We start from the raw sequence: 27,368 nt of genomic DNA, 5'->3' as shown, positions 1-27,368 counted from the left end.
ATTTAATATTTCAGCTTTGTTATTTTCTGTTCACATCTTGATGCTTCTTATAAACTGACTGTTCAAATGCCACATGTTTAAAATAAAAGGAGTAAGAAAGAAAAAAAAAATATCGTAACAACTCCGATTTGTGACCTTTAACGAACGAACAGGTTTCCTACCACCTATTATTAGCCTTTTCGTAGCTGTTAACCGAGGATGTCGGTCGCAGACTTGGGTCAAAGCACTTATTCGGTGACAAGTAACGAATTTGATAGCACTTAACAGTAAATTGAAGTATGGAGTAGTCCGAAATGTTCGCTTTCTGTCATCACAGCTGATACCAATATTTACAAAAGTGTGAAATTAAAAAAACAAATTCAAGATAAAATTTGCTATTTTTTTTTGTTTTTTTAACGTAAGTAGTTACTGATTGTCTTGTTACTCACCAAACACCAACTGTTTCGATAGCGCTATTTATTTAAAAAGCGTGCCGAGATAAACTTGACCAATTGGGATATTTAGGATAACATGTGACTTTCTGTTACTTCTTCTGTCAACTACTCCCCTCGTGTCTTTCATTTCCTTGTTTATTTATTGATATCAGTGATTTCAGCAGAGTTGCATTTGTTGAGTAATAATGGAAAGTGTTACAAGCTGCGAATTTCCAGGAATTTGCATTGCTGCAAATATGTTTACAGGGAGATAACTTACGGCAAGAACCCTTTACTACTGTTTTGAAATGAATACAGAAATATATCGTTTATTAAAAAAAACGACATTTAACGATGTTTTAAGTTAGTTTTATCACAAAGAAGTCAAACCCCAGTCTACTTTCAGATAAAACATTAATTTTTTCCGATACTAACGGAAAATAACGGCTAACGGAAATAAACAAGTGTTTGAAAGGAAAAATAAGCGTAAGATTGGGAGAGTTTCGGAAATGAAGGAAAGAGTGTTGTATGGTGACTTATTAAGAGGAGTGATAGATGGGAGTTTAACTAAATCGTACTTACCGGGTGCGAAATTTAAGGATGTAAGTGAGAGTATTAGAGCGCAAAAACAGGGTGAAAGAATTGATAGTTGTGGCGGGTACGAATGAATTGAAAGGAAATAAATTTTTTATGAGAGAGGACTTTAAAGTATTGTTAAAGGTAGCGAAAGAAAAGAGTGACAGAGTTGGAATTGTGAGTCTGTTGCCGCGGTACGACAGAGAGGAGTTTAGGAGAGCCATAATCGCAAATGACTTTATGCGCAGGTTATGCAGACGGTGTGGAATGAGTTTGATGGGCGAAAGGATTTATAAAAGATGGATGGCCTGCATTTGAATGGATTTGGTGTGCGGAGATTGGAAAAAGGGATGTGCAGAACCAGGGAAACTAGAACTGCCGAGGGGGGGGGAGTGGATATGCGGACATCAGTGAGACAGTTGAGTGTAAGAATGTATATAATGTACCCGAGCCAGTACAAAGGACAAGTAATCCGAATGGGACAGTTAAAATAACCCATCAAGATAAGGGTGGGACAAAGGGACCTCTTCATTTCATGTATACTAATGCCAGGAGTATTAGGAACAAGAAGGAAGAATTTTTGGCCTTGGTTGGCTCTTCCTGGCCACAGGTTATTGGCATTAGTGAAACATGGCTGACGGAAGATGGTAGTACAGTTAGTGGGATAGAATGTGTAGGTTATAGTGTGTTTAGGAGGGACAGAGAGAATAAAATGGGGGAGGAGTGTTATTGATGATAGCTGATGAACTGCAGCCAAGGAGAATTGAAGTTGTATCGCTGGATAGTGAAAAGAGCTCATTTGAGGCTATTTGGTGTGAGATTGAGACTGGCAGAACAAAATATACAGTTGAATGCTGCAATAGACCAGGTGATGGAATATATAGTATGCATAACAAATTGATGAAATGAGTGGAAGGAGGGTAATTATTATGGGGGATTTCGGCTATGGTAGCATTGATTGGAAGGAGGAGAGGAAGGAACTGGATTTTATTCAATTATTCAGGGATAACTATCAGACAGCATGTAATTGAAAATACTAGGGGTTTGAGAGTGCTTGACCTGGTAATAGCATCTGAGAATTTGACTGTAATGAATATGACCATGTTGCCACCTATTGGTGAGAGTGATCATAAGGTCTTGACCTGGAAGGTGGCTAAAGGTGTGGAATTTTCGATTAAGACAGGGTATATGTGGAATTACCGTGCTGGCAAGTATGACAAGCTTAAGAGATTGCTTGGTTCAGTGCCATGGAATGTAAAACTGCAAGGGCTCGATGTCGATAGAGTAGGGGAAGTGGTCAAGGAGCATTTACAGGAGGTTATTGCTGATTGTATACCTAGGGTCCGAATAATAAAACAAGTAGGGGTTAAATGGATGAATAACACCATTAATTCACCTTATGGTGAATAACACCATAAGGTGACCTGCAGGCACACGAACGGTATAAAGCGCAGGCCAGAAGGGTAACGAGTGTGGTAAGAAAAGCAAAAGCGGATTATGAAAGGAAACTAGCTATGCAAGCTAAAGAGAATCCCAAACAGTTCTTTCAATATGCTGCAAGCAAAAAAAAAAAAAAAAACTGTACACGGATTTTAAAGAATTTTAAGAATGATTTTAAGGAATGCCGATGGTAAGGAGGTCACTGAATCAGTCGATATAGTGGAATTACTGAGCGAGCACTTTGCAAGAGTATATCATCCGGGTGGTGACATTGAAAGAATGAAGGAACCATTAGTTTATATGGGAATTGTGATGAATGAAGTGGAGGTGAATAGTCTATTAATTTAATGTGAATACATCTGTGGGATTGGGTGGTATACTGGCACGGGTCTTACGTGAATCGGCTAAAGAATTATCAGTGCCCTTGACCATGTTGTTTAATCTGAGGCTCGGGTCTGGCTTAGTCCCGAAGGTTTGGAAAGAGGGGAAAATAGTTCCACTGCATAAAGGATTATCCAAGACTACTGTTGCAAATTACCGACCGATCAGCATATCAGGAGTCGTTGTCAAGGTCTTGGAGAAAGTAGTCAAGGGAAAAATACAGGAATGGATTGATGAAAATGAGATACTGTACGAGGGACAGCATGGCTTTGTGAAGAGTTAATCATGCTTCAGTAACTTGCTGAAGTTTTATAACACAGCGACGGCTGAACTGGATAAGTGTGATGGGTTTACAGTGATACTGCTGGATCTGGCTAAGGCCTTTGACAGGATACCACATGGAATTCTAATCCGTAAACTGCAACATATGGGAATGGATGTAGGGTTGGTGAGATGGATAGGTGGGTGGTTGATGGAGAGATATCAGAGAGTAGTTTATTCAGGAGTAGAGTCCAAAAGATGGCCTGTGACTAGTGGTGTGCCGCAGGGTTCTGTTCTTGGACCACTGCTGTTTAATTTGTTCATTAACGATATAGGGAATGATCTAAGAGGAACAGTTCATTTGTTCGCTGATGATGCAAAGTTGGGTAGGGCAATAGTGAATGCAGAGATGTCAAAATCTTGCAGGATGATTTGGATAGATTGGAGTTCTGGGCTAAGGAGAATGGATGTCAATTTAATGTGATAAAATGCATTTTGGTGCGAAAAGATTAGCAGCAGTATACCACATTGGTGGAACTGTACTCCAGGAGATTGATGAGGCCAGGGACTTGGAAGTGTTGGTGGATAAGGAGATGAAGTTTAGGGGGCACATTGCAAAAGTGGCTAAATCAGCTCATCGACTCACTTGGTTGTTGAAAAATTCTTTGATGAGCAGAGACAAGCAAGTTATTGTTCCTGTGTACCGAGCTAGGTGACCCAGATTTGGTCACCTAGGTTTCTTCTTGATGGGAAGGAGGTGGAGAGGATCCAGAGGCAAGTGACCAAGATGATAGCAGGTCTATGAAATGAACCCTTATGAGAACAGGTTGAACATTTGTGGGTTGCAGAAATTGGTCGATAGGCGGAAAAGGGGAGATATTATTGAGACATTCAGATTGCTGAAGGGTTTCTATAGGATTAATTCAGAGGATATTTTTGAGATCAGGACTGGTGGTGCGAGAACTAGGGGACATCTATGGAAGCTGGGCAAGAGCGTAGTTAGTAAGGGTGTTAGAGCTGGGGTCTCTTGGAGTCGCCGGTAATAATAATAATAATTACAAATATAGTACTCGGAAAATTCAAAATTTAAAAAAATCGAAAAATTAATTACAGGAATCAAATAATGATTAATTTACTATTATTATTATTATATGGTTATTCCTAGGACTTTACTTTTAGAGTGGAATAAGCTGCCAGAGCCTGTTGTGGGTGCTATGACAGTGAGTGAGTTCAAGGCAAGTTATGATAGATACTGTGAGAATGTCGTATAGTTGTGTGGACATAACATTTAGGCTCTCCCTCGATGAGTCTAAGGACTTCCTGGAGTCGCCGGTAATAATAATAATAATTACAAATATAGTACTCGGAAAATTCAAAATTTAAAAAAATCGAAAAATTAATTACAGGAATCAAATAATGATTAATTTACTATTATTATTATTATTATTATTATTATTATTTGGTTATTCCTAGGACTCATCACGGTGGCCCATGTGATGCCTCTGCTTTAACTTACTGATAGTGCGCATACAGTTTCCTCGACAATCAATTCCGTTTGCTCTCCACGCTTAGAGCACAATATCCAGTCTTCACATCCTTCCTGTGACTCAGTTTCCAGGAATGACTCCCAGTTTTCTCCCTTCCTGTCATATATTGAAAATTTTCCTTTGCATCTATCCTATAGTATTTCTCCAATAATTCATTCACTGCCATATGCCTTTTTGCTTGCCTGGCAATTAAATTTTGACTTACAAACCATCAACTCGTTTTCTCACAGCAAACATTCTGGCCACACATCTCTGAATCCTCTCCAACACTTTATCCCCATAAAACCAAGTTAGCCTATTTTGGGCACACACACAGACTTGGTCATATCAAGGTCTTAATGATTTCGGAATGTCTTAGTGTGGATGTAGAGATGATGCATCATATAATGAAACCATAGAATAAGAACATTTTATATTGTTTGATAGGGGATATTAAGTTATTTTCTGATGTTACAAAATTGGGGAGAGTTATAAGAAATCATTCTGGTAAAAAAGGGCACTTAATGTTAAGTGCCCTTTTGCAAAAGTATACTGTATTCATGGAAAGGATTTTTCTACCTGTCAGCCATTTTGGATGCGATTTAGAATCTAGGAGCGATGGTCGACATTCAAAATCGAGATACGGTGGTGGTGGGAAAAAGCCTCGCATAAATTTGGCTACCTGGATCACATTATGATGAGAAACTCCAAAAGGAATCAAGAGAAAAGTAAGGCAGTATCAAAATTCCAGGATGTTGTTCATGACTAGAGGTAGAAAAAATATAGATTTCAGATCTTAGTCAAGATGATAAAGATATAAGTCGGTGAGAGAGTTCCACCAGATTAGTACAGAAGATATGCATGGATAGGAGGGGGGAAGTAAGACACCGAAGTTGCATAAAAGTGTGCTGAGCAGAGGAATGAGGAATTTATTTTATTTTTTTATTTTTTCATGGAAAGTAGTGGCTGGAATGCTTTACCAGAATGAGTTATTCTTTGCGTAAGACCTCTCGGAACGAGTCGGTCGATTTAATAGAAGTCTTTTAATAATAATTGCAACAAAATAGAAATAAATCTTCCGAGACATTTCCATTGTCCCAAAGAGGAATAGTCGAAACTCTTTTAGCCTTAACTCCACTCGTAATCGTCACTGTCCCATCGACTTTGCCTCTACCAACAATTTGTAGACCAGGGTTTTTGCTGGCTTGGTTGGCCCAGTAGTTAATGTACCTGCTCTAAATCAACGGGCAAGGGGTTCGAATTTTATAAAACTTTCGTGTATGTATACTATAGATTCTTTGTGAATGGGAGTCGCATAAAATATCAGAAATTAGCCAAAATACACAAAGAATAAATTTGTGAGCGAATTTTTGTAGCCTTCTGGTGGTGGCCATCTTGGCTTACAACAGTATTAGGAATTGGAGTTTTTGGAATATGATGATGATTAGCCTGTACAATCCATTTCCCCCATGGTGATCCACTCCATCTTAGAAGAGTGTATATTTGAATATATGCATATGTGAATTAGCATACATCTATGGCGAGATTCGAACCTACAGCCTATTGGTCGGAGAGCGGATACACTAGCCACTCGGTCAGGCAACCAGTCTTGTCTAAGAGAAACAGACAACTGCTGCCACTAGTTGACGACTAGAATCGAATTCATAACGGTTTCTTCGAGCGGCTTAGCGCTATGGAGAAAAATGTCATTTTTTCAGGGCCACTTGGGCACCTGTTTATTATTTAACACACCATAATTATTATTATTTGTCCATGATTTCTTCAGTAGGAGTGACCTCCCTCATCCTGAATTCGTTATTGACTTAAGCCTTAAGTTTAAAAGTGTAGCCTTCATTCAAAAGAAGCTTAGTTACTTATTGTATACTTCATGCAGTTTCAGTTGTTGGATAGATTTCTTTCCCCTGTTTTTATTTCATTAAGTATCAGTTTGCATTTGGAGTCCGTAACGAACCCACCCATTTGACTTGATTTTGTAACTGCACTGATTTCATTACTCCAAACCATCACTAAGCCAACCAAATTTACGTCGGCATTTTTAGTGCTTATCTTATGAAAGAATATTTGCTCATCCTGTTTTCACTGACAGTAACAATCAATTGGAAACCTTCGAACTATCAAGGTATGAAAGGATTTTGAATGACTGAAATCAGTCATTCAGCTGTTGTATCAAGTGAGTTTTTCACGCTTGAACTACTGTCACATTTTGCAGTTACATCAAGTTGGTTTTCCACCAATAAACATTTTCTTTCGTGGCTCCACTAATTCATCAATGCAACAGCGTAGCTGAGTTTTTAACGCATTAGCCCATCTCGTAGCTAAACGCCTTTTACAGTATGACAATTTCGAAAATAGGTAAAATATATTGCCGTTGATGGCGTCCTTGGCAACTGGCCCAGTGCCGATTGCATAGGAAGGCAATCTGCATCAATGTTAAATTTTTCATTGGACGCAACAGTAATTCTTATGCCGAGCTGCAAATGATTAAAGAGTGGCTCCATTTCCAACGACAACAGTCGATTACTATTTTAAAAAATCAAAAATAATACGATGACAGTTTCGCTACTCCATAGTTAGTAGCTTTTTTTCTCTCTCTAGGATCTGACTAACTCCGTGTAAACAAAATGTAAAGAATACATATCTTAAATTAAAATCAAACCATATATGGAAGACCGAAAGGCGTTGTAAACAACCGTGTGTCATCAGCATATCTCGTAATGTTTTCAAATGATTTTGTCATAATTGAATTAGTAGTGTTTAGAGGTCGGATCAGGGACTTCCAGATGTCATACACATGTTGCATTTTGTTTATGCGTACTTAGAACCCTGAAGAACATACCGTGGAGCAGGGCCGGATTTAGACTTGCTGAGACCCTAAGCTATACAAAACCCAGAAACCCCTTACTGTTTTAAATTACATCAGCTGGTCTCATAAAAATTAAAAATATATACGCCTTTTTAATATATGAAAATATATTGTATTTTAATTTTTATTAAAAAAATAATAAAGTATGCGTTTACAAAATCACAGAAATAATTATATAATTAAAGGGTTTTAAAAAAACGACAAATAAGGCTCAAAAAAAAAAAAGAAGACAAAATATCTCAATCACTTTTACAAGGCACCAAAATTATTTTAATATTATATTTTGTATATTTAAAATTATTTAGAAATTATCATCGTGATACGTCTGACTTCATTTGAGTGATTTTTCTACGAATATTTTTTTTTATCAATTTTTATATATTTTTTTTTGTTTTTTTTATTTGAGGCCCCGGCAGATTGCGAGGCCCTAAGCTGTAGCTTTTTTAGCTTATACGTAAATCCGGCACTGCCGTGGAGTATAGCGAAACTGGTCGCCCATTCTGTTATCTAATTCTTGTAATTGTCAATGACATTAATATGAAAATAATGTTTTCAAATTGCAGAAACACTTTCAATACATTTTAACACAGTATTATCGAGCCCTTCATCATGTTGAACTGGAAGTGTTTTCAATGCAATCATTATTATTATTATTATTATTATTATTATTATTTTCATTTTCGGGCTACTCCAGGGAGTCCTTAGACTCATCGAGGGAGGCCCTAAACATCATGTCCGCACAACTATACGACATTCTCACAGTCATTTTCCTGATATCTACCATCAAGGGGTTTTATGACAGCACTATATGATTAAGTTTACATTATTATTATTAATCTCCTATCAACAGTTTTCCTTGAAATTAGTCTGTTACTTGTCTTTTTTTATTAGTCTATTATCTAACATTTTGTTCTTCCAAGGCACTTCTGACTGAATCGATCCACCTAGACGACCTTTGTCTTCCTCTGGGTCACTTTCCTGCCATCTTGACAGCAAACACCTGTTTTACTAAGCTTTCCTCAAGCTGAATTCTATTTAAGTGGTCATATCATCTTAGATTAGCCCTGGTCACAAGTTCCTATCTAAGATCTTCATTTTTAATATGATTCTGTCAGTCTCTTAATTTTTCTCAGAACTCTCATATCTGTGGTCTCTAGTCTTTCATCAAGTGCTTTATTTATAACCCAAATCTCAGATTAAAACTGGTTTGAACACTGTCTTGTATACTGCCAGTTTGACATTTTGGATAATTTCTCTGTTATTCAACTCGCTCCCTACCATACCAGCTTTGTTTATTCTGTTGTCTATTTTCAAATTTAATTTGTCATCTTCATTAAAAACTGTGCGTAAAGTTAGAGAACCTTTCAGCCTTGTACTGTGTGTGTTTCGAGTACGACATCATCTGCATAAAACAAAGAGTTAAGTTTGATATCTCCGATTTTGATATCAGGCTTAATGCCGCTTTCTTTCATGTGATCCATATAAATGATGAATAAGAGTGGAGACAATGTGCATCCTTGTCTTGCCCCTGATTTTACGTCAAACCATCTTCCTGTATTTCCTTCATTTCTAACTGCTGAGTGACATCATAAATATAAACAATGTATTGTTTTGTATAATATTCCATTTATCTCATATAATTGTAGTGTTTTGAAAGACTTTCCCCTGGGCACCTTGTTGTATGCCTTTTCCAGATCTACAAAACTTAAGTCCAGATCCTTGTCATATTCCCACGATTTCTCAACTATTTGTCTTAAAGTGAAATTCTGATCTTGACAACCTCTATTTGGCCTGAACTCAGCTCTTTCTTCTCCAGATTTCTCTTCCACAATTTTTCTCAACCTCTTTTGAAGTATTCTTGCATAAATATCACCTGGAACACTTAGTAGAGAAATTCTTCTATAATTCTCACATTCAGCTTTATTTCCCTTTTTTTTTTTTTTTTTTTTTTGTTATAGATGGGAACTATGAGAGTCCCGGAATTCGACTTTCTGAACATGCCCTCTGAATTATACAGTATAACGATTACAAAACTTTTATACCTCCATATTTAAACATTTCTGGTCGAATATCTAGTCCAGCTGTCTTTCCACATTTCAAGTTTGTGATGTTTTTCTACCTCAAGTATTGGTATGTACTCCTGTTTGCATTCCTCTTGAAATTATTCTACTACTGTTCTATCACTGCTTGTTTCTTTTAAGTCTTTCAAAGTTATTATTAAATGATAACTTATTTTCGAACAACTCGAAAACATGAGTGGGAGATAATGTCAGACAAATGAATGCTAAATTATAATGGACTGTTTTATTGTTATCTTGCTGCTATTCCTTGTTAAAACTGTACTTAGAGCGCTTTGAAGGCTTTGAGAAATGAGAACAACGAAAACCTAGTACTGTCTTGCCAAAAAGTGACAGACATATACGGCAGCGACGACAGAGATGTTGGAGATAGAGAAAATGATGTGCACTTGTAACTTCTGCCAAGGCTACGATGTCTCGGAATTCAGCTAATGCAGAAAATGCCCATTACGTACGTGGAGTGCGGAAATAAAAAGAGTAAGTTCTGGCATGAAAAGTCTGATGGATGTCTTTAGTAATGCATGGGGCGGGGGGGGGGGTATTAAGAAATTAGAGGATTCCGTGCTATGAACATAGCGTAAGTTCTTCACCGAAAACTTTAATTTTCCGTGAAGAACTTACCTTAAGATTACAAATTGAAAATTGTAAATAAATAAATAAAATAAGATAAATAAGCGCGCGCGCGCGCACACACACACACACACACACACACCAGTCAGGTGACTGCATCGTTTTGATTAATGTATAATATGATTTTTACGTTGACGTCATCCCATTATAGATGATTTCCCTCGTGGGTGGGTGTTAACGAGATCACTTTCACGAGGCGCGAATGAGGATAGCTAGTTCTGCCATAATCTGTCAGTAAATTGACAAGCCGAGACAAGACAGTTTCTTAGAGAGATAAACAAGGACAAACCGCTATCAGATAATTTTTCTTCCTTAAATATTGCATATCACTTCGTTTTCATTTTATTTCCTTAATAACACCGAATTTCCTTTGTGGGTTTTAGTAAATTTACTAGATATTGTATAATGAAAATTTACATTATAATACCATGTAATCTATATTATGTTGTATTTATTATATAATTTATAATATATATATATATATATATATATATATATATATGTGTGTGTGTGTGTGTTTGTGTGTGTGTGTATACACACATACACAGTGGTGAGCTATGGAAATTTTAACAAAGGGCTCGCATTGTCAAGCAAAACAGAGCCGTATTTCACACAAAAACTTATTAATACAGCTTGTGTACAAATGCCAATCAAAAAGTATGAGCGGACAATCAACCTGTAAAGGCTATCATTTTTAAACAAATATTTCATTATCTAAACATGAAACATTTGCACACAATAATTTATCTTACATAAGAAAAACATTATTTAACTATCAAAATATAATAAGAATAAAAACTTTTATAATCGCACATATGTAATAGTCTGCATTTTTTATAAACAAAATAAATTTCTTTTGTTTGCGATAGAAGTTTTTATGACAATCAATCTATAAAGAATAAATAAATATTATCTAAACACAATAATATTGAAGTGCGTTATATTTCTCTTTTGTTTTTATACTTCAAGTGATAATCAATGGTACCAATCAAGGGGTATTATTTTATAGTCCTATTTATTTATATGCGATTACCAAAAGTGAATTCATCATCATCATGCGTATCAAGGATTTAGGCCAGCATGGCCTGTTCCGGCCTTAGAAGTCATCGTTGAATCGTTTAAGAGGACGTCCTGGTTTTCTTTTTCCTAATGGCTTGTACTTTAAGGCTTGTTTTGGTAATCTTTCTGTTTTCATTCTTTACGTGTTCCACCAATTTGTGTTTATATTTTTTAATTTTTTCTATTACTGGTTCTTGGTTTAATTCTTTCATAATTTCTTCGTTTCTTCTGTGATCAAATAGGGTATACTTTGCAGTTTTTCTCATCGGGGGGACCCTGCAACCCCTAGAGAGCGCGTGCCCTGGGTGGCGGATAGGGGAGCCCACCGTGTGTGTGTGTGTGTGTATGGTGGGGTCATCTGAATATACTGAATAAGGACTCGTGGACCAACAGGGCCATAAGGGGCAATCATCTTGATTGTAAGGGAAGTGGCACTCCCATGGACCCCTAGCTGGATCTATCCTCTTCTTCTTCTACTTTGAGGAAGACCCACTTACTTTAATCTTTCCTATAAGGCCTTATCAGCCAACTCTTCTTATTTTATCACCCTTATGCTATTATAGTACTCGAGGGCCATGGGGTCTTTTAATTTCTGGCCTTACAACTATGCCCTCTCTATAAACCTTACTATAATTCGTCTATAATCTACTCTTGCCCCTTTCAATATACCCTATTCCTCCAAAAGTGAATTCTTATTTGTAAAATGGTGGTAACAGTAACTATAATATTTTATTTAATAAAATCACTTTGTTAGGTTACCGTATGAGTTTGTCGCTTAATATATTTCAAAAAATTATGTTTTTTTTTTTTTTGAAAAAATAAAAAAGTAAACAAGAAGAACAAGGGGCTCGCAAATTTGAGAAAATTTAACAAAGGGCTCGGGCGAGCCCTTTATAGCTCACCACTGCACGCGCACGCACACACACACACGCATACGAGGGCGGTCTGAAAAGTTCTTGGCCTCGACCATAGATGTCAACACTATCGGCAAGATTTTTTTTTTTCTCAGTTGGTATATCTGCCATAAACATCCATGTGAAATTGCAAGTCATTCTATCAAGTATTTTGTTTTATACAGCTGTCTGAAGCAAAAAGTGTTGTCTGTATCCCTTGAAATGGATAAAATTGAATATCGTGCAGTAAAATAAAATTCTTTGTCAAAGAAGGTTTAACACCAAAAGAAATTCATTTGAAGTTCATAAAAGTTTATGGGCACTCTTCTCCTTCGTTTTCGACAATTAAGAAATGGACTGCCGAGTTTAAATGTGGCCACACCAGCCTTGAAGATGATCCACGTGAAGGACGTCCAAAAAGTGTAACACCAGAAATCATTAATCAAGTGCACGATATGGTATAGAGGGGTGTTTTGCAGATCTTACTGAGAAGCACTGCAGGGATGGGATAATGGCGCTGTAGCATCACTGAATAAATGTATTATTCTTAAGGGAGATTATGTTGAAAAATAAAAATAATTTTGAAATTATAAATTCGTTTTTTCATTGTTAGAGAGCTTTTCAGACCACCCTCGTATATATATATATATATATATATATATATATACAGGGTGTTCGGGATAAATTTGACATATTTATAATTAATTATATTTTTCCGTAAGTTACATGTATTAACACACACTTCTCTTCATTTAAAAGTTTGGACCCTTCTTCATTCATATACAAGATGTCAGAAAGGATGGATAGCTGGAACCCACCTGAATCATGGAAGAGAATAACTTGTATCATGATGATTCGTGCCCGCCATCAAAATAAGGATATTACGACTGCTGCCCAATGCTCCCTGAATACAGTAAAAACAATCAGGCATGAACTAGAGACTTGCAATGGTGACTACGAGGATGTAGCAAGAAGAAAGATCCCTAGCAGACGATCTGATTGCGTTCGTACAGCAGAATTCCTCGCAAATCTGCAGGAACAGGTGTTGAAGAACCCTGGCATTGGAATTCGGGCTTTGTTCGTGGAGTTGCTAACTGTAGTCAAGCCCTGGATAACAAGGGTAGCCAATGGTAGGCCGTATGTATGGCAGCAGGATTCGGCCCCTTGCCACACCTCTGGGAAAAGTCAAAAATGGTTGTCTGAAAATTTCTATGACTTCACCAGTCCAAATGTTTGGCCTCCAAACTCCCCAGACCTTAACCCCATGGATTATTTTGTATGGGGCGCAGTTGAAAAAGACACCAATCGCACTTCCAGTAATACAAAAGCCCAGTTAATGGATAAAATTAAAACAGTTTTTGCGGCCCTTCCCAGGGAGACTGTAGCATCAGCTTGTTCGAGGTTCCGAAGCAGAATTGAAGCTGTGATCGATGCTAATGGTGGTTATTTTGAGTAAATCTTGTTGATAGTATTGTAATTAACTCTGCCTGTAATGTTTTTTTATCAATTCATTAAATTTAATAGATACAAAGAAGATTTTCTTTTTCCTTACGAAACTGTCAAATTTATCCCGAACACCCTGTATATAATACGATTTCGTTATTGTAAAATGTATTCGAGAAGACATATAGACCTCACTTTTTTATTATTATTTTTTTTTTTATTGTACACTCAGAAACTGCGAAAACTGGTATCTTTCGAGATACCGGTACGTCTTGTCTGTTTTTCGGAGATGAAATTTAAAAAAAAAATAAAAATAAATAAAAAACATCATATGAGCCTATCCAACACATCTTATCTTGTGTTTAAAAGTCGTAATAAATATTTGGAGCTCCTATCCGAACCGAGACTTTTGCAGAGTGTCGTTTATATAGAAATCTCTCAGAAACACTTCCATAAATTCATTCTTACTTGACACCGGTAAATTCGTACATGTCTCTGTGTGTGCGTATCCTGCTATAAGGTTAAAAATATTTAGCATATTAGCACCGTGAATATACTAAGGAGTTCACAAATATATATATATATATATATATATATATTTGTGACGCCTGAATCAATAAAAGTCTCTATATTTAGAAAGCCAACACACGGACAGATATCTGCATGCGTCCTCACATCACCATCCAGCGCAAAAGTTGGGTATTATATCAACTCTTGCGAATCGTGCAAGATCTGTACTGTCAGATGAAGAAGAACTAAAAAAAGAACTACAACATCTTAAATGGACATTTAAAAACAATGGCTACTCTTTAAAAAGTATTAACAACCAATTATCCCACCGTCAACGTAGCAACGTAGAGACACAGGACGACTCCAAAGGTCATATCGTCTTGCCATATATCAGCACACTATCCAAAAAGCTGAGTAGAATCATAAAGAAGTTTAACATACAAACGTGCTTCTCGACTCTGCCAAAAATAAGATCACGTTTCAACAACTATAAACAATCTCACAACCTTCTACAATTCCCAGGTGTATACAAGGTCACATGTGAGTGCGGAAAGCCTTACTATGCGCAAACGGAGAAATCTATCCTACTGCGTCTCGAGGAGCACCAGAGAGACATTGCTTATAAGAGAACCAGAGCAACTGCTCTGTCGGGCCATGTCCTGTTTTCAATAAACACGAACAACGAAAGCCGCCAACATGAGATAAATTGGACATCAACTTCAAACCTACACATTTGCCATGATGAGGTGGAACGCCGCATTGTGGAGTCAAAAGAAATCACCTTGGACCCGCTTCATATGAACAATAATCTCAGCTATAATTTGCCTGACTCTTTCAGCTCTACTATCAGATACTGGAGATCGCGTGGTTCCACACACACGCACAAGTGTATAACAATAGAACTTTAACACGGACTATAGCTCAAGTTCATAATAACTGTAATTCACAGTCGAATATTATAACTTTATAATTGTATAGCTTTATAATGTCTCAATGTTATTTTCAGTGTCTTTTAATATCTTTCTATGTTCTTAACGCCTGATGAAGTCAATCTCGACGAAACATGTTGAGTTTTCAAATAAATCTCATTTTGTTATAATTCTCGGGTTTTAAGTCAGTTAATATTAAAAAATGAACATATCCCAACCCCGAGTTAATAGTAGTAGTCATATATATATATATATATATATATATATATAATATGCTTTTAAAACGGGATGCATTGCATTGAGAAAAGACTGCATAATTAAAATAATTTCTCATATTATCCAGCAAAGGTTGGTCGATTGGTAGAGCCTCTGCTACTAATGGCTCACTCAAAAAGTTAAGCAAGTTTGAGCGCGGTTAGTATTCAGCATCGATCGTTCCATGCTGTTGGCACACTCTCTTTCGATGAGTCTTTGGACTCCCTAGAAGTGTCATATTATTATTATCACACAATGATAATAATAATAATAATTATTATTATCATTATTACTACGCAAACCCCCCCCCCCCCATACACACACACTGGTATTTCCACAGACCATCACAAACATCCATGTCTACGGTGGGTTTCGAACCTTCAGCCTTTTGGCTGGGGATTCGAAATTATTATTTTAGGTAGGTTCGCAAAATGCGCCTTCCTCTATTATATTTGTTTTCCGTGAGTTCGTGAACAACTCTCCCCCCCCCCCCCCCACGCAAGCTGGACGGATTTAATGAAATTTGGTATTTAGGCTCTAATGTTAAATCATTCAAATTTTGTTTTGATTAGACCATTTTTAGTGGCAAAAAACGATTTACTACTGTTTTTAAACAGGTCCGATACAGAACAGTATAAAACATAGAATTACGACTTATCCCTGAATAACGAGGTTAAGTTGTAATTCTTCTTGTTTTGTAATTTCACTGTAGAATTAAATGTAGACAAAACTTTTTTCCCCGCTTGTCCGTCTTGGATATCCATTGTTCCAGCATTTTTAAAAATTCTTCTTGTTTGTTCACGTGGAATCCCCCCCCCCCCGTTTAACTCAATTCCACGTTCCTACTTCATTCTGCGGAGGTCGCGGCTGATCTGACAGATACAACAAATTGTTTAATATAAATATTCTTACACATATCCAGTGTATAGCTTGGAGGTCATGAGTAGCTGCGCATACATATATCACGAGTGATATTCCATACCGTTTATGCGGTCAGTTTTGGTTTAACACGTGTTATGTAAAGGTGTGTGATATTTGATAGTAAGTTGTATCAGAGAGATACCGCGACCTCCGATGTCAGTTTAGTATTGGTTTAGTTTATTATTATTATTATTTACCGTTGAAAATGGCTGGAAAATATATCGGGATAATCCATCAGATGTTGAAGAGATTCATCGATTTTGTTACTCGAGTCCGATGATGAGAATAATAGAGTCGAATGCGAAAGTGATATTTGATAGTAAATTGTATCTGAGAGAGATACCGCGAATTCCAATGTCAGTATAGTATTGGTTTAGGGGTTGTTTTTTTCTTTGTTCAATAATTTCTAGATTGTAACTGAAAATAAATAAACCATCATGTATTATATTTGCTGTGGTTTTTTTATTTTTTTAAAAAAAGTTTTATCGCATTTTAGCACATACTAGTAATGAATCTTAGTTACATCGCGTGTATCTGAGAATCTCTCAGATACACGCGACCTACGCTGCAATTTTTTAGACCGCGACCTCCGCAGGGTTAAGTGATATTAGGTCAGCTGTTAGAGATTTTTTATCCCCCCCCCCCACCTCCTTGTGGAATTACGAAAAAAAAAACAGTTATTGGTACTACCAGTTCAATGCATTGAATACACTGGCCAACAAAAAAAAAAACAAAAAAAAATTTTCTGCTGATTATGATCTGACACTTGTTTTTTACTAATTTGGGTGCGCTGATTTCAAATATAAAACCCATTTTTCTCTATCTCGTCATTTTTCCTCTATGGCATTTTCTTTTTGCTAATTTGTAAGTTTTTGATAGTTTTAAGGAGGCAGTACTATTTAGAGGATCAAAAAAATCGATTTTTTTAATATTATTTTCTGAAAGTATGTACTTTTAAAAATCTGTTCCTAACTTTTTATCAAGAAATTCGAAAATTTCCCGAAGATATAGCCTATTATTCAAAGCGGTGCGCAGATCAGAATCGGAGCGCTCACCGCTCTCGTTTGTTAGTAAACGAATAAATGCGTAAGAACCTGCAATGGTACGTACTGGCGCTTTGAATGCGAGAGAGGCCGATAACCGACCTAATACATTTAGGTGATGAAAAGTAGGCGATGACAACTGCCTAAAACAAATGAATGCTATATGCGTCATAGCGGACAAAGAACGATCGAAATCAGTCAATCGTTAATCGATCGTGTTTAATGAATATTGTTAAGTAGTTATGTATCTAATTATCGGCCTCTCTCGCATTCAAAGCGCCAGTACGTGCCGTTGCAGGTTCTTACGCATTTATTCGTTTACTAACAAACGAGAGCGGTGAGTGCTCCGATTCTGATCTGCGCACCGCTTTGAATAATAGGCTATATCTTCGGGAAATTTTCGAATTTCTTGATAAAAAGTTAGGAACAGATTTTTAAAAGTACATACTTTCAGAAAATAATATTAAAAAATCGATTTTTTTGATCCTCTAAATAGTACTGCCTCCTTAAAACTATCAAAAACTTACAAATTAGCAAAAAGAAAATGCCATAGAGGAAAAACCTGACGAGATAGAGAAAAATGGGTTTGATATTTGAAATCAGCGCACCCAAATTAGTAAAAAACAAGTCTCATATAAAAGTCAGCAAAAATTGTGTTGGACTGTGTAGTTATTAAGTACACCATCGTGTACTTAATAATTATCAATTTAAACTCAGTGTTCGAATGTATCAGCTCAATGCATGATGCATCAAATATACTGGTGCGCTATTTATTTTCATTATGTTGTACAATGAAGTTTCTGTCTTAAAATTACGTTTAACATAAATAAATTAATTACTTTTTGGAGATGATTGTGACAAACTTTTTTTTTTCCGTTCTGTACTTGAATCTTGTATTTATTGTCCCTGGTCCCATAGTCTTTGTAACTAGTACTGTTATAACGAGGACTTCTTTTAGAAAGTCATAGATTTGTGACATAATGCCTCATTAGCTGTTTAATGTTTTGATTGCTGTAGTGTACTTTGAGGCATGTCATGGAGTATATTCTTCCTTGCTAGCATTATACAAGCAAGGTTGAGATTGATTATTACAGCCAGATCAATTAAGTCTATGGGGTGAGTACATTGGATTTGTAACTTATGTAACAAATCCAATGTACTCAGCAATTATTGCAACTAAAGAAATGAATGAAGAACATTATAAATGAGTGTTTTTTAGTAGCATTCTGTTCACTTATATCATTCATTATCACAATGGATATGGAATCTAGAGCCGTTTTGGAATATGTATTCTACACGTCATTTTTTTTTTTTTTTTACATATTTTGCCATTAAACTGGCTTGATTGAGTTGTCAAAAAATAAAAATAAATCACCTCTCTCTAGGATATGGATCACTTATAATAAAATGCATTATAAGTTTTGAACTGAAGATAATTCATCTTCAATTAAAAAGCCCTTTGCCTTCTACACGGGATTCGAACAGGATCAGTAGGTAAAAACTGAGAATGCAAGAAACAACATATGTGAACCAAATAAAACAACAACAACAACAAAAAAAAAAAATGTTGAGTAATAAGAATGATTTGACAGTTAATAGACAACATGCGTCCCCCATATGTGCAATAGTTGTTGTATCTTTGACTCGTTTCATTCATGATAAATTGCTTGATCATAAAAAATCGTATTATTCCTTGCTTATGTTGCATTATGTCGTAATGCATATCATTTCTGTCGCTTTAAATTTCTTTATGTAATTGTTGTACGACCAGTGGTGAGCTGTGGAAATTTTAACAAAGGGCTGGCATCGTCGAGCAAAAAAAAAAAAAAAAAAAAGCCGTATTTCACACAAAAACTTTTATTAATACAGCTTGTGTGCAAATTCCAATCAAAAAGTATGAGAGGACAATCGACCTGTAAAGGCTATCATTTTTAAACAAATATTTCATGATCTAAACATGAAATATTTGCACACAATGAACTGTGTTAATTTCTCTTACATAAGAAAAACATTTTTTAACTATTAAAATATAATAAGAATGAAATCTTTTATAATCTTTTATAAAAACATTTGATTGGCTACTGGTTTTACCATTCGATTGGCTACCAGAAAGGAGAAGGGTAAAGATAGCGCATGCGCTTATATTATTTTCAAACTTGGGGCATTCGTTATAGAGGAGTTGAAACGATAATTCCAAATAATCTATACACAAGGTTTTTCAAAAAAAAATTTTTTTTGAAAAAATAAAAAAGTAAACAAGAAAAATAAGAGGCTCGCAAATTTGAGAAAAATTTAACAAAGGGCTCGCGCGAGCCCCTTATAGCTCACCACTGTATACGACAGCACCACACAACAGTGTCAAGATTTTCTTGTAATTACGAAGTTTGTCAGATTTATTATGCTTTACGTTATATGAAAGCCACAGCACCTTATTATTGACTGATTTGACGGTGTCTTACGCATATTTTAAAGAACAGCGGAATTCGTTCAATATATTTTAAAAGAAAGTGGCTAGATGTCACTTTTTTTTTTTAAATTTATTTCAGAACAATTAAACACGTGGCGTTGACTATATGGGATCGACGGGAGATTGGGATTTGAAAGCAGAGATTAACACGTTAAAGAGTTGGGGGAAAAGTAAGTCAAAAATGTCATCTCTTTTAGCGTTCCACATTACAAAGCAGAAACAATGTTATCTGAGATAAATGTGCGTACAATGTTGCATACAAGAGGTAACTGTTGTATGCAAGATATGAATAAGAATTAAAGAAACGTCCTGGACTATATACACCCTGAAATACAACAATCATCAAGAGACGAAGCAGTGTTATTTGATCTGCACTGCTCAAGCAATTTAATGTCGTTGGTTTTTTTTGCTGGTTTATTTGGCTGATTATGTAGTTTCTTATATTCTCCTCGGGTTTTTGCCCAATGATCCCGAACTATTTGTAGTAGCGCAACAAGAGGTATAATCAGAGAGGAAAAAATTACATATATTTTATGACAAAGTTGAAAAATTTATGAAAAATTAAAAAAAATAGTTCGAAAAGTTGCTGATAGGGGAAATATGGCGCTATACAATATAAAAAAAAAGTGTTAAAATTGACAGACAAATGAATAACAAAGACTAAAATGAAAAGATAACCTTTATGTGTTGCACGTATGATAACACAGTAATATAACATTTAATATAAATTTAATTTAGCACAGTAATTACGGTATTACAGTTACTGGAACGTAAGTTGTCACAGACTTGTTGCACAACTCGAGCACGTTGAGTTTATCCACGCGAAAGAGAACCTGGTTCAATGTGGCCACTGTTCTCGTGGACCCGAAATTGCATCCTGTACACAACATTCTCAACAGCAGAGCGTAACATGTCTGGAGGAATGTTCGTCACAGTCTGTGATACGTTGTCCTTTAAGGTTGCCTAGTTCCAGACACCACCACGATAGACGTTGGCCTTCAGGGTATCCCCCACAACCAAAAATCGCATGGAGTTATATCAGGGGAACGAGGTGACTATGCAGCTGAAAGAAGCGACTAATCACTCTTTCTTCTGTGAAATGATGCAGTAGAAGCTGCTGTACCGATCGTGCAATGTGTGGAGGTGCTCCATCTTGCATAAAAATAGTCTCATCCGGATATCGTCGTTGCTGAAGTTGTGGAATGAGAAATCGTTCAGCACATTGCGATATTTTCGTGCCCAAGTTACCGGGCCTGTCGGAGTGATGCCATCAAAAAAGAATGGCCCTATTTTAAAATCTGCTATTGAAGCCACACACAAAACACAAAATAATATTAATATTAAAAAAATTAAAAAAAGCGTTTTCCTGAATGAAGAAATAGATTTTTTCCCCCACACTTATAATTTTATTACCTTAAAATTATAATTATCGAAATAGTTCTATTTTGAAAGAATATTTACTTCATAATTTTCCTACATCTACTTTAGATTAATATAACTCGTCGTGGAAATATTTACTGACTTAAATCTAAAGATTATCACACACACACACAGACCAGTACACAAACAGCATGTGGGCGTATATGTTTATGTATTGGTACTGATTTTCCCGATGTCGCAGGCTGTATATTTACACAACGCAGTTGTGTCAGAAAGTTCTCTGCCACGTGGTAACTTGCACGGTGCAGCACTTTTATCTCTAAGGGTGTTAAGTTTTGTGATAAGAAAATTGCATCCGTAGATGTTTCTTTTATAATCTTTCATCATTGTATCAATATAATTGAGACAAAGATCACAGCAACTGATGCGTTGGTTAGACGATAATACAGTATTATATTCTTACTTTAGTACAAGAGCTGCGATAAGGCTTAGATATGAACGCCTTATCGTAGCTCAGGAAAGTATTTGATCAAAGTACAGGATAAAAAAACAAGCTCTTTATTTATTTTGCTCATTATTTTATTTCAAGCATCCCCTTCCCCAACACACACACAAAGCTGTAAATAAATGCCATCTCTCCGGGTTTAACCATGCTATTAACGGGACATGGAAAATTAAGACACTATCTACATAAATTCCATATTCTGGAGCCATTATGCATTTGTTATCCACACCTTCAACAGTCTGTCGATCATCTACTTTATGACTGTTAGCTACTGGGCTCCATCCGAATGCCCCTAATCCAGCACAGCATCACTTCAGGAGACGAGTAGCCACTGTCAAAACGGACTTATTCAAAAGCATTACTCAAAATTATTTAATTTTGTCTATTGGATCAACTTCCAATCGTAATGTCATATAAATCACTCACAATGTCTGGATTATATGCATAGCTTGGAAAGAAGTCAACAGACATCATGATGTGAGGAACAGACAGCCGTGGCGCCCACTTTAATAAAATGTAAGACCTTTCGCTGCGATGACTGCAGCAATCCTACAGGGGTATACTTTTCACAAGCGTACGTTAGTGAGCAATGGGAATTTGGGACCATTCTTCCTGTAGGCATGTAATGTGAGGCGGACTCGATGCTTCAGTTCATCCCACAGCTGTTCATTTTAGTAGGGGTTGAGATCAGGGTTCTGTGATGGCTGGTGCAGTGTGGTGACGTTCATGTTTAAGAACTACACAGTTACAGCAGCAGCAGAGACAAAGGTCATTTTCGGAGAAACGCTACAAAGTAAGAAACATTGCATTGTCCAGAATATTCAGATGACTCTCTGAGTTCAATGTTCGTGGCACCACAAACGGAGATCCGAGGCCGAAACAGGACCATACCATCACACCGCCACCTCCGAATTTCATAGTTTGGATTACGCACTATAGTAAGAGACGTTCCTGGGAAACCGTCACACTCACACCTGTCCATCTGCTCGGTAGAGGGTGTAGCGCGATCCGTCGTTACATAACACAGCTTTCAATGCTTCTACGTCCCATCGTACACCATCTTTGCACCACTGAAGAGGACGCTGCATGTTGGGTCGGGTAATGTGGAGTTTGCATATTGCGATCCTACCACGGAAACCAGTCGATGCCTGGAACTCCGCATTCAATTCGCCGGCCAACGAATGGAGGTTATTACATATTATCCTTCGTAGTACCGTAGGTCACGTTCGGTAAGTGTGGTGGGTCGTTCATTGTGGGTAACACTTGCAGTTGACTCCCTGGGCTTCCATCTCAGTATGGCATCACTGATTGTTGACCGGTGATGACCCAATTTGTCAACCATTTGCCCAAGAGATAGACCTGCAACATGACATCCTATCCCAACGCTTCTTTCAAACTCTGTCAGTTCCCTTCTCACAGTCATTTCACTCGGACACAGTTGCACTGACTTGGGAGCATCATATTCGTCTAATTTATGCCGGCTACAAACACGTGACTCGTTACATGGCACGCTGCACCTTGCCAGTAGGGTGTCCATTGATTTCTTTCCAAGTAGTGTGGTGTAAATATATGTAGATATAAATATATAAATGTAAACATGAATGCAGTTCAAAAATATAAATGCAAATGTAATATATTTATTGAAAATTTCACGGCTTAAACATGTAAAAAATATAGAATTTTATTTAAAAAGATCCGATATATTTCATCCAACGTAACATGGACATCATGAGAAACAGATAGGTAACCACATTCAAAACATGAATCATAAGAGTCACGGAACATGTGCCTATTAGCTGGTGTCTCGGTCGAAGCTGAAGTGATAGGATTACGCTATTAGAGTTCGAAGGAACAATCGTAAAGGTTTCGTAGATAAAAAAATAAATAAAAAACATTATGAACAATTAATAATAATTACTTCTAAAACTTAGAGATCGGCATACAGTCAGAACGGTTAAGGTTCAGACGATTTCGTAGCGTTTCATATGTTTTAAGAAAAAGACAATCAAATTTGAACCTGCTGGAATAAAGAATCTTTGTCTAGCTCCATATAACTCTGTGCCTAGTGCGATTAGCATGAGAAACAACTCCAGACTTATTGGATTCCAAAAATGCAATATAGTCTCTATGTTCTTGGATTCTAATAAAGCAGAACGGCCAGTGTATCCAAAACATCAATGATGACATGAGCAGAGTACCTAATAGACACCCGGTAAGGAGAAAGGTGATAATGTCTGCTTTGTAGATCGTAAGAAGGAAGACAGTTCCCAAGCTGGCTTGAAGGAAGTGTATAAATTAAATTTGAGAATTCAAATTTAATTTATACACTTCCTTATATATGCTTTGATTCTTTCTTATGATTCATGTTTTGAATGTAGTTACCGGTCTCTCTCCCTGATGATTTCCATGTTACGGCTTCTTTTCCTTTCCAGGCGGACTCAATTCCATCTCTTTAAAGGTCTTTCTCTCCATCAGGTACCTTTTGGGTGATAATTTAGAATTTGTTTAGGTATTCTGCTTCTATTCATTCTCAGTACGTGTTCTTTCCATTTTTCTCTATAGCAAATAACTGTTTCATTTAGGTAGTTTGTGATTCCAAGTTTGTTTCTGATTTCGCTGCTTTTCATTTTATCCGTTATTGTGACTCCTTCAGTCCTGCGCAGAAATTTCATTTCGGATGATTCAATTCTTCTTTCATCTGCTACTGTATTTTAGATTCTTATTCGTGTGTGTGTGTTTGTACATAATTGGGTTTAAGATTTTTATTTATAATGCCTCCATGTTACGTCGGATTTTTTTCCATGAAAGCCTTGAACGTTTCTATACATATGTCAACTACACATGTTTCATTAACACTATTAAAACTATTTATTTATAAATGTAGTATAAATGCTAATCAGAGTATTTAGAGGCTACATGTAATATATGCAGTGGAGAATGTACAAAATAAATTACCTCCTGATAGGGTTGCTATTGGGAGAACACACACACACACACACATGAAATTATATAAAAAAATTACGATGTTCGTCTGTCTGATCAAGAATTTGCGAACGTGAGAACTAGGATAAGTGTATTGAGAGAAAGAGAAACTAGGATAAGAACTAGGATAAGATTTACTTGTAATATAGAGTTTCATGTTATCATGATTTAAACCAACATAATAGCTTATTAGTTCATTGCAAGTTTTACCCAAATGATAGAGTTGGGTTAAAAGAAATTGGATGTACGCTTCCTCGTATTATAACCCGTTAGTCGAAACGCCCAGTCTTATCCACTCCTCGCAACGAGGCCAGCAAATGACTTTTTTTTTGTTATTCCATTTTTATTTACACAATAATTTGAAGTAATAATTGTCTTCCCCCCCCCCCCCCTTTCGCTGTATTTATTTCATCACTCCAAATCGGACTTTAAAAGATTCTGAACGTGTCGACAGTGTTTGGTAGAACCTCTCTGCACTGTCGTAGAACACTTGGTAGAACCTCTCTGTACTCGCAGTTCTCATTTGTGTTGCTTGTTTACGGGTTATCGTTCAGTTTTCCGGTGAATCGATGCATCGTGATCCCTCACGTAGACTTTGATTGGTATTTCCCTTTGTGTCACGCCTCGTTTCCGATAAAATTGTCCTCATACCACCTGATAGGTGACTGACTGCTAAGCTGACACAGCTGTTGGAACTAGGTGCCATTTCCCAATAATATTTAGTCACAGTCCGAACGGCAACTGTGCAAAGCATTGTTACTTGTGTCGGCCGCACTGGTTATAGTTTTTGACATTGATTAGTTGATTGGCTGTTGATATTCTTGCTCAAGTCTCATCACAATGGATCGAGTAAGTCTGCCAGATTTTTAAGTTTCTCTTACTTTTTAGTTTAGTTTGAGTTGGTTTCTTTCCGGCATTTTAGACTCTTGTTTTCCCCAAATCTTCCTTGTTTACTGAATTGGAATCATTCATCGAAATGCATCTCTACGGAGCGTAACATGTTCCTTGAAATTTTTTCAAGGAACATGTTACGCTCTTTCACTTATTTCTTTTTTCTTTAATCATTCCCAAATGCATTTTAGCGAAACGATAGTGACGACTTTTTTAGTACGTTCTTCTTACTATTCTTTACAACAGATGAATATCTGTTCGAATGTATGTTTTATTGATTTAAATTTGAGATTGTTTTTACTAAAATCTGTGAGTAATCTGAATTCTCATGATAGTCGCACCATTTTTAATGGCAGAATTGAACAAAACAAAATAATATGTATATAGTTTTTTTTTTTTTTTTTTTTTTAACCGACGTCTGGAAAGACGTAGGCGAACCTACGGAAAGACGTAGGTGAATCTACGTCTTTCCATCAAAAGCGTTAGTTGATAACGGGATGTCAAAACTAGATGACTAGTATTATTTTTTATTAACTGATTTATAATATCAATACTTAAGTACGCTACACTCATCAATGAGTGGGGAATATAGACATGGGGATTTTCAGTCTCCCCAGGGAAATTTAGCTAAGCTCAGTTCCACCGGCCTGGTTGGCCGAGTGGTTAGCATGGATGTTTGTGATTGTCTTTCCGACTCTCTGTGGAAAGGGCATCTGCGACCCTACCACTTCTGCTATCAACTGCAGTTCGTCCCATGCCAAGGGGATCGTAAAACTAAGCAAGAAACCAATGGGCAAGTAGTCTGGAAGGGGACAGTCTCATCCATACACCAGCTAAGGGATAAAAAAGCTCGGTTCCACCATATACCGAAATGATTTTTTTTTTCATCCATACCTCTGTTCTTTTGAAACACGCTTTCCTTCATCTAGATTCTAATGCTTTAAAGCATCTTATTTTAGATGCTTTAAAATAAAGAATTGTGACAGTGATGGAAATATTATTCCATGAAAGAACTCCCCCCCCCCTATAAAATAATTATAGGCGTTCTGTTTTGTGTCAGAAAGGAATGGGGTGACAAAATCAAATGTCTTCTCAAAGCAACATCAGATTTTTGTCTGAAGAACTGAGTATTACCACAAGCAAAAAGAGAAAAGTGGGGGATTTTCTGTACATTCGATGATTATCATTATTATGTGCACATCCAAGGAGTGCAAATACTTATCGTGGGCATTTTACTCCACAAACCACTCCATACTACTTAATCCTCCATTTACATAAAGCCTATTACCACTATCAACACACAACGCCATCTACCACTAATAGTATTTTGGCCTGTAAACTGCGTGTGTTCTCTGGTCTATTTGCCTGTATGGAAACTAGAATGACAACCCTAGTTTCCAGGAGAAAAAACAAACAAACAAAAAATTATTCTATCTTACAAGATGACTCAGCCGAAGGACTGTAATCATAGTATTGTGCAACTGGGCTAACCAATTATTATTGGATAAAAGTTTCCTATGCTTTTATTGCATTCCTCGTCCCCTCCTCTCACGTCGATGTTTCACTGATTCTCTGCAAGCGAAACTTCTACGAAATCATGATTAACATGATAAGACTTTGCACTTACCTTGTTTTACTCATGAATTTGGATTTTTTTTCAAGTTACAAATGACCTAATACTATGTCAAGTCCTATCACACATGAGCAAACAGTATAACAATGGGCTTCTATTCCTACTCTGAAGGACCGAAACAGATATTTTAGTGCAGTAGAAGAAATAGTTTTAATATAGAAATTGTTTCAATAATTTGAAAGTTTCCTTTCTGGTAAATTAAAATAAAATAAATAATAAAAAAAATAAAAAATAAAAACAGTTTACGAGACCATTAATGTTGCGGTTT

The 27,368-nt window shown here is 36.5% G+C and overlaps 1 protein-coding gene across 2 annotated transcripts in view; it reads left to right on the top strand.

Annotated features, from left to right (window-relative positions):
• Positions 1 to 27,368, top strand: part of LOC150098421 (uncharacterized) — a 215,367-nt gene that overhangs the window by 20,314 nt on the left and 167,685 nt on the right. Inside the window, exon 1 of one of the 2 annotated variants that reach the window (XM_090404581.1) lies at positions 25,308 to 25,425. The exons of the other annotated variant lie outside the window; for it this stretch is intronic. The gene's annotated coding sequence lies outside the window, so the exon portion shown is untranslated. Of the gene's footprint in view, positions 1 to 25,307; positions 25,426 to 27,368 lie in introns of those variants that run through there. 2 annotated transcript variants of the gene reach the window in all.

The sequence above is a fragment of the Typopeltis vanoorti genome, chromosome 15 (assembly GCF_054136105.1).
Source record: "Typopeltis vanoorti isolate ZY-2024b chromosome 15, IOZ_Tvanoo_1.0, whole genome shotgun sequence".
Classification (NCBI taxonomy): Eukaryota; Metazoa; Arthropoda; class Arachnida; order Uropygi; family Thelyphonidae; genus Typopeltis; species Typopeltis vanoorti.
This window is presented reverse-complemented; position numbering and strand designations above follow the sequence as displayed.